Source organism: Carassius auratus, chromosome 22 (genome assembly GCF_003368295.1).
Source record: "Carassius auratus strain Wakin chromosome 22, ASM336829v1, whole genome shotgun sequence".
Lineage (NCBI taxonomy): Eukaryota > Metazoa > Chordata > Actinopteri > Cypriniformes > Cyprinidae > Carassius > Carassius auratus.
Window position 1 is genome coordinate 21,849,590 of NC_039264.1, and position 9,085 is coordinate 21,858,674.

A 9,085-nucleotide genomic window follows, 5' to 3' on the forward strand; every position below is an offset into this window, starting at 1 on the left:
AAGTAATCCTGAGGGCCTTGTTGACAAGATGATGTAATTTCATCAAAGTGTAATATATATATAAACATCATTTCTACTTTAATTTGAAATAGCCAGTATTGAAATGAACGTAATTTGCTACTCGCTGATAGGTCGTACGATGTTAAGGGGAGGAGCCTTCACACTTAAAGAAAGAATTTGATTGGACTAAAATCTGTGGCCTGCTTACATAGGCTACTACTATATATATATATATATATATATATATATATATATATATATATATATATATATATATATATATATATATATATATATACACACATACATACATACAGAAGAATTATACTGGTTTCTGTGACCCTTAGTGTAAAAGGAAAGCAGTAAGCAAATATGCAAATCGATGTAAGGGTTTCCAATGTTTCAGAAAATATAGTCAGATAGTCAGAAATATAAATAAATAAAATGTCCAAGCTGAATTAATTGCAGGAAATTGTTGATAAAAAATACCCCCAAAAGAAATCAGTTTTTAAAAGTGTCTGGAGTAAGTTGTTAAACTCCTTTGTAACACAATGAGCTATAGGCAGACTTGTCAAAAGCTTAGATGGTAACAACAACAAAAAAGATATAATTTGCATTATGTTGTCATTTTTGCTAAGTTAGTTTATGTGGATGTCAGGTCCTTGTGTTTTTGAAAAGTAGGCCCATATAATTGAATTGGACTGATGTTATAGGCACTCTCAATATAAAATGAAAATTGGCCATTCTGTAATATACAGTAACTGGGAAAAGAATAAAAAGAGATTGTAATGTTGCCTAATTCCTCCATTTTGCCCAGCAGGCCTGAGAGCAGCACCCAAACAAACACACAACGTTTTCTTATAATGTTCATATTTCATACCCATTCGGTTGCTTCTTTGAAACCAAATACTGTATTAAATGCTCAAGGTTGAAGCTTTTTAGGGTTTAGGCTATGTTTGGTTAAAGAAGAAAAAAAACCTCTTTGCTGTGATGATGACCCATGAAAGCAAAATCAAAGCTCGCTTCTGTAGCTACTGTACAATTCCTGCTTGTTCTCCCCGAGCCCTTGTTCCCATCATAAGCATGATTGTTTTTTGTGTAATAAACACAGAAATGAGAATTCGGTATTAACCTCACCTCCTTTGAAGCCCCTCATTTCCTCATTGTGTGGGTATCTATAATTAAAGCCCCGAGGCTTCTCGAGCTCTTGTTTTCAAAGCGCCGATTCAAAGTCACAGACCTCAGCAGTATTTTGGGACAGACCGTTCTGGGTTGTTGTTTTTTTATTTTTTATTTTTTTCCGAATTCTAAATGTCACTGTGGTTTCCAAACTGGCAACAGGAAATGTGAAGACTGCAGGTGTTTGAGAAGAAGAGGCTCCTGGAGAGCCGAGCATCAGACAAGAGGATTAACTCGAGTCAATATTCGCGGTTAGACATTCGGAGCTGTGCACATACTCGACGGTTTCCTCAAATATGACGCTATTTTGAGAAATACCGCAGCGCTTTTATATTTTCCTCCTGCTCAATGGCTTCCCTTTATGGAGCTGGGGGAACTGAAAATAATCGTGACACATTCTCCGCGCGTAAATGAGATTCAAGTTGACTGAAATATCAACCGGTTTGACGAGAATGGCCGTGTTTGGGAAAATCGTTACGCTTGCGATTAGGGAAAGCTTACGCGGACATCAGACTGTCCCTGTTCACGTTGGGCCAAAATTAACATTTGTCTGGTGTTATTAGCATGTGTCAACATTTGGGTTGGAGAGTGTGAAGGTTCAGCGGGGTCCTGTGAAAAACAATGTACCAACAGCGAAATGAGTAAATAAAGAATTGAAATAGCACTGTGTGTTCTGAAGGCGAAGAGCTGTCAGGAGTTTTAGGGAGAAAAACAAACCCAACATAGGCTACTGTGGGAAGTCTTGCATGTATTTTAATTAGGCTGTTTAGTGGGCTATTACATTATAGTTTTAAATATGAGTTATTCCATTTGAGATGTGTTATTTCAGCAATTATGTAACCTAGGCTATATAACATAATTTGAATGCAATAATGTAGGCTAATAAACAGCAGAAAGAAAAACTTTAGCCTATATATAACCTTTAACTTTCAAATCTTTACAACAATCCTTATATTTCCCACTATTGGACACCACATTTCATTTCGATTACTATACTTTTCATTGTTTATTTTATTTATGTATTTTATCATTTTATAATCTAACAGATTCAGTAGCCTAGGCTTTATATTTAAAAAAGCAAGAGCCTATTTTTAAGTAATAGCCTATATTTGTTTATTCATAATTTTTCTAAAATGCTAATAATACCACTTTATATCAAATTTCTAATGCACGGTTTAAAATATTTAATAACATTTCAAAGAAATATAAAATCATTTATGATAGCGTTTGAACGTGCACAAACCATTAAAACTAAGCAGACGCTGCCATCTAGTGGTCACACTGTGACGTCAGTAAGGGACGTCAACGGCTGGTGAATGATAAAACATTTATAGTAATCATAGTATCAGAGTTGTTACACAATTGTTGCACAATACAATTCACGATTTGGCTGCCGAAAAATACTCTGCTTATTACTTAACGTGTGTGTGTGTGTGTGGGGGGGGGGGGGGTATGACACAGGTATTACAAGGAGAGGGTGACTTATGAGGACATAACCCTTGTCCCCATTTTTCAAAACGCTTATAAATCATGCATTTTTTTTTTTTTTGAGAAAGTAAAAAATGCACAAAGTTTCCTGAGAGGGTTAGTGTTAGGGGTAGGGTTGGTGGAGGGGTGTGTGTGTGTGTGTGTTTAGAGAGAGAGAAATCTGAATAATGTTAAGAGAAAGTAACATTTGTCTCTAAAATTCAGTGGGGAATTATAAGGAGTATTTTACATTATGATGTCATGGGATGGTGTAAAAGTAGTTTGTCTTGATGATTTTATCAGCATAGCAGTCGGGGTGGGGAGAGATGTGTTTGTTGAGGGGGTGATGACCTGAAGATGACCCCATCCCGAGGTCAGTTGTGTCAGGTCCCTCATTTGACAGGCCTGAGGAATGTGTGCGTGTGTGTGTGTGTGTGTGTGTGTGTGTGTGTGTCTTATTAGCACCTAGTGATGCAGAGGGGACAATCTCCCTGTTCCAAACACTGAGTCTCCCTGCAGCTGAGCTGATTTACATGGCCTTGCTGCACCACTCAGGGCTGAAGGATGGAGGCTTTTCACTCATGTTCTGATCTCTGTCCTCCTTGGTCTGTCTTTAATGTTGTTCATGTGATAAGGATTAGAGTCAAGATCGGTAGCTAATGCTCATAACTTTTGTGATGAAATTGTTAATGCATCCAAAAAAAAAAACTTTAGAATGAACCTAGAATTTTTTTTTAAAGATTTAAAGATAAAGGAGTTTTTTTTTTTTTTATCTTTCTTATTGTGTTGTATTTATTTTTTTGTTTGTTGTAAACTCATTTTACAATTATAAAATCTCTAACAAAGAGGTAGGGACAAAACTAATATGAAAACAATAAAGAATAAAATATTGACTTTAAAATAAAAAAATAAAAAAATGGTCAGAAGATCTGTGATTTAAAAAAAAAGCAGGGGAAAAAGCAAAAAATAGAAAAATATATGAAAAATAGAAAATATTTGGCAATCACGAAGGAACAAAAACAAAATCAGTAAAATAACGTCTTGGAAATAAAATAAAATAAAATGTATTTTAAAAACGTAATAAAAATAATAACTATTCAAGCAGGTTTTTGAATACAAAACACACATTAACCACAAGGTGGCAGTATTTATCCGAAAAAGGCATTGCTTTGCCAAGCCAATGTGTATCTTTTATAACTATGTTACCTTATACAATGTTATCAGTCAAAATTAGTTAAAAATGTATCATTATAATTAGAATAATATAAGTACATCATAATTACTTTGTATTTAAAAGTGGTATTGAACTTAAAAACGTACAGATTTATTCATATTTTACTAGAAATGTAATGTACAAAAATGGTAAATTGTCACTAATAACTTGAACCTTAACTTAAACAGTAATAGCTATAGTTTCTATATTCCATTACAACTTCAATTATGCATTGATGAAGCTTATAAGAGAGGGCAAGACAGAAAGATGTTTTTATGTGGTAACATCCAGCAAAGTCTGTGAACTCTGAAGTTCACTGGATACTCTTGTGCATCTCACGACCTGTTACTTTTAACCCTCGCTGTGATGTGTTTAGTGAGAAAGATGGACCTCCAGTGGTGGCAACATGCCGGTCTGGACATCTAAAGCTGCCCTTTGACTCGCAGCCTTATTTAGGAGGTATAAATGACAGGGGGATGAACAAAAAAGACTCAATACTCATCCACCTGGCACTGTCAGAGTCTCCAGTCCGAGATCTGTTACAGCAAATGGCCAGAGCCCTAGTTACAGCTAAATGACTCAATCAAACGAGTCCATTAGAAGAAAACGAATCAGTGCTCAATGCTCTGCATTTTTTATTTGTCTTTATTAATGCTTGAATTGCAAAGATAAATGAATAATGTAAAGTCTGATAGAGATTAAATAATAGCATCTCATGTGGCAACCAGGATTGTTTTGTTTGATTGAATTCTGTGCTGCAATGATTTGTAATTTTTTGTCCTGAATTGTGTGTTGTTGAACTGTACTCGTATCTTAGATTCTCCTTCTATCAGACAGGTATATTCTTAATAAAAAAAATCATCTTCTGCTTATTTACTCGCAGACGTTTGATGGGCCGAGACATATACGGAGGAAGCATCTAAAATGCATGCATGAAATTAAAAATGAAACACAGCGGCTCCAAATGAAGTCCCCCCTCTCAAACAAAAATGTAAAATTCAGATGAGAAATATCTGACAGTACACTGGAAACCGCCGACAGTGCAGGTGGAGAGGTGGTTAATATTTGACTTTCGTCCTGGGAAACAAATTCAGCAAACACTTGATATGTTTTGCAAGCAGTAGTCATTATCGTTTTCAAAGACATCTACTGTGGCTCGTCAGTCGATGTGTTGAAACCCTTTAAAAAAATAAAGCAGTTGTATAGTAACATTAATACGTCTGAGTGTTAACTTTCTGCAAGTTGCGGAAGAGATGGATTCCCAGGCTCCCTATATTTTGTACTTGTGGATCCAGGACTTTAAAAAAAAAAAAAGATATAACACGTTTAACACAAGGTTATGAGTTGTTATCCTTTCACATTAATGTTTACAGGGAGACAGTTTCAATCAGCCGGCACAATCAATAGCACAAGCCTGTCACAAAATGAAAAGTAGGAAATCACTCAAATTCTAGAAAGTCTCCAGAGAGAGAGAGAAAAAAAAAAGGTCTTTCAAAACAACCTGTTTTTTATTTTAAGTCGGGAGCACAGACTGTATTATTTAACACACAAAAAAAAAAACAGCTTTCTTTAAACTAAGTCTATAAAATATTTCATATTTAAAAATGTTCTCTCTCCCTCTATCACATATTTATATGCACCTATATGCGATTATATAATCTGATCACAGATAAATATTTAATTCTCGATAAATGTTCGTTATCTACCTACTTGTAATTTCACTGAAATGTTTTTTGAAATGCTTATTAAACATAAACTGTACCTATAGGTAGAAAAAAATAACCCAGGATTTTTTAGTGTATATATACAGTTTGTCTACAAATATTATGGCTTATTTCAACCCAACTTTGGGTCAAATTTGGACTTACCCAAATTTTGGGTTAAAAGTTGAATGTAAAAAATTGTATCCAACTGTTGGGTTGGTCCATTTTTGACCCAAAGTTGGGTTGAAATAACCCAGCATTTTTTGGAGTGTGTTAAATAAATAAATAGGCTAAATATAGCCTAATCTTTTAAACAAATCAATTATGTCAACACACAATATTCAGAAAACTGAAAGCAAGAACTTTAACATATAGCTAGTCAGAATTAAACCATTGATAAAAATGGTGGCGTACCTTTAGCTGAGGGTATTTTTTAAAGAATGCCACGAAATGTGTTTCTTTAGGGAAACTGTAGCCTACTTTAACAACAAATGAGTAAATAATATGTGCTGTTTTAACATATACGAGTCAAAGGACAATGGCGGATTCGGTCATTTTTCAGCACATAGCCTACTGTAAAAAAAAAAGAAAAAAAGGTATGAGACTAAAATGGTGTTTTTCTCTCTCAAAAAAAAATAAAAAAAATAAAATTGATTGTACTCGACATTAATTACGTATAAAGCACACACTGTTTGAAGCAGAAGGTAAAGCTTTTGTAAGAGCATTTTTCTTTCATCTCTTTTCCTTTTTAATCGATAGTCTGCTTTTTTTAATGAGACAGACCTAGGTCTACGATATGCACGAAGCATGTTGGACTTGACAGGATCAGTCACCAGTGGCAAGTGTGCTGATACATCAAGGATACCACCTTTTACCCTGACAATACAGCAAACTCCGGAGGCCAATTAACACCTGCACAATGAGGGCCGGGAGAAGCGCGCCGGAATCCTCCCTCGTGAGCAGAAGAACGCAGCGCGCGGCGGTGCTGATGCGCGCGTGGCTGAGAATGGGAAAGCGCGGGAAACTCGCAGGTGAAGTTCTCCTCAGGGCAATTGTGGCGGGACCTCAGGCGAGAATTCGGCTGAGGCGGTGCGTTTTCTTTCTCCTTTCGCCTTTGTTTTTGCTTTTTTTCTCGGTTGTTTTCCCCACTGTGGTTCGAATTAAGTCACATGAATTAAATATTAAACGTACATCAGAAAATATTCATTTAAAGGTAAGATTTATGTCAAGGGAGCCGTCTAAACTCAATTGATATTCTTCAGACTGATGGTTAATACATATTCATTCATCAAAACAATCATTAAATGAAATGAGGCGTAGGTACTGAGATTTCCTTCTGTTAGACACTTTGATTTTAGTTTTAAACTAAATGATTAAGAGCATCTGTAAGGGAAAATACAGCATGCGTTATAAATATCCTATAGTATACCTTATCAAAATATATCAAAACTGTATTATCCCTACAGCTACTTATTAATAAATTCATGTCAATTAAATATTTATTATTTTCATATTATACAAGACAAAATATGATTAAAATATGATATTTACCAGATGGGTGAACAGCTAAACAGTGCTTCCCAGGCCAATGGTCATTATTCAGAAATATTTGTTCAGGGAATTTGACCAAGTTTGAAAGCGTATTCCAATCATTAAATTTAAAAGAATGCTAAAACGTGGGGGGGGGGGGGAAATAGCTATATAAGTAAGCATTACATACAGCTGTGATAATTTCAGTTTCACAATGCGTAATGTACTAGTATGTTAAGTTTATATATAATAAAACATTCAGTGTGGTGGTTTAAAATGTTTTTCACGGTCTGCAGGTTCACATCAATATCCTCGTCACATTACTACAGACCCACGACAGAAATCTGAGGAAACAAGGAGACAAACCAAGACAGGTGAGACATTGTTCAGTTCGATTGTCTTCTCTATCCTAAACTCTGACGTGGTGTGAGTTGACACTGAGGAGCCACTGTGTCCCATAAAAAGACATCTCAAGACCCTCTGCTCTTTGGATAGCATGAAAATAAGATCCTGGGGAATGTACTGGGAGAACGTCATCGGGAGGTGAACACCGGCAGCCGGGGTCGCCATCCATCACGCCGACTCGGGCCTGGTGCGGTGGACGAGTTCGGCACGGGCCAAGAAACCTGAGCCACTACAAGACAAACACATGCTCCCTCCAAAATAATAATGGGCTCCAGTGACACACGCTGCCTGCTGTCAGAGCTTCACCGCAGGCTCATGACACCTGACATTGTTATATTGAGCGTGTAGTGTTTCCAGACCCACAGTGAGAACAGCCGGCCTGCTCGTACGAAGGAACGAATGCCGAAGATAATCGCAAGTGACAACTTTTGGAGACAATACTGTTCTTTTTAGGCAATAGGCAGGAGCTTGCGATACGGAAACTTAGAAGAGTAACACATAGGAACATTGAGAGCAATGTCAGATTGAGTGACAAGACGCATTAAAGACGGTAATAATGTTACAAAAGATTTTTGTTCCAAATAGATTCTGTTCTTTTGAACTTTCTACACTGTAAAAAAATATTTTCTGAAGTTGTAAATAAGAAAAGGTGACACTTTAGTACAGGGACCAATTCTCACTATTAACTAGTTGTTTATTAGCATGCCTATTATTAACATATTGGCTGTTTATTAGTACTTATAAAGCACATATTCTGGATGACCATATCTACATCTCTAATCCTACACAATAGCTAACTTAAAAACTATCTTTCTAACTATTAAGCAGCTGATTAGGAGTTTATGGAGGCAAAAGTCATAATTAATGGTTTGTTATTAGCTTTTAAATAAAGTGTAACCAAAAAAAAAAAAAAAAAGATTATTACAATAATTATTTTTTTATTATTTATTATTTTGGTGTTTCTACTTAAAAATGTCATGTTTAACTCAATGTGTACCTTGCCCTTTCTTAGTAATCTTTTTTTCAAATAAACTAGCTTTTACTAAATTAAAATTGTGGCAACGTAATTTTTTTCAGTGTATTCATCACAGAATCCACAAAATCAGAATATTAGAATAATTTCTGAATGATCATGTGACAACGAAGACTGGAGTAATGATGCGGAAAATTCAGCTTTGATCACAGTAATAAATTACATTTTTAAATATTACAATAGAAGAATTAAAATAATATTTTACAATATCGCAGTTTTTTCTTTAGTTTTGACCAAATAAGTGTACCCTTAGTCATCAGCCATTACTCCAGTCTTTATTGATCCTTATTTATTGATAATTTCTATGATCCTTTAGAAATTTTTGTGATTTATAAAAAAATATGCAGATTTATATAATTGTTGGAGACTGTTGTGCTGCTTATTTTATTATTATAATTTTTTTATTATTATTTATTTATTTTAATTTTTTTGATAACTGAGATACTTTTTCAAGATTATTTGACGAATAAAAAGGTAAAAAGAACAGCATTTATTCAAAACAGGAATCTGTTTAACAGTAGAAGCCTTTACTGTCACTTTTTATCAATTTAACAT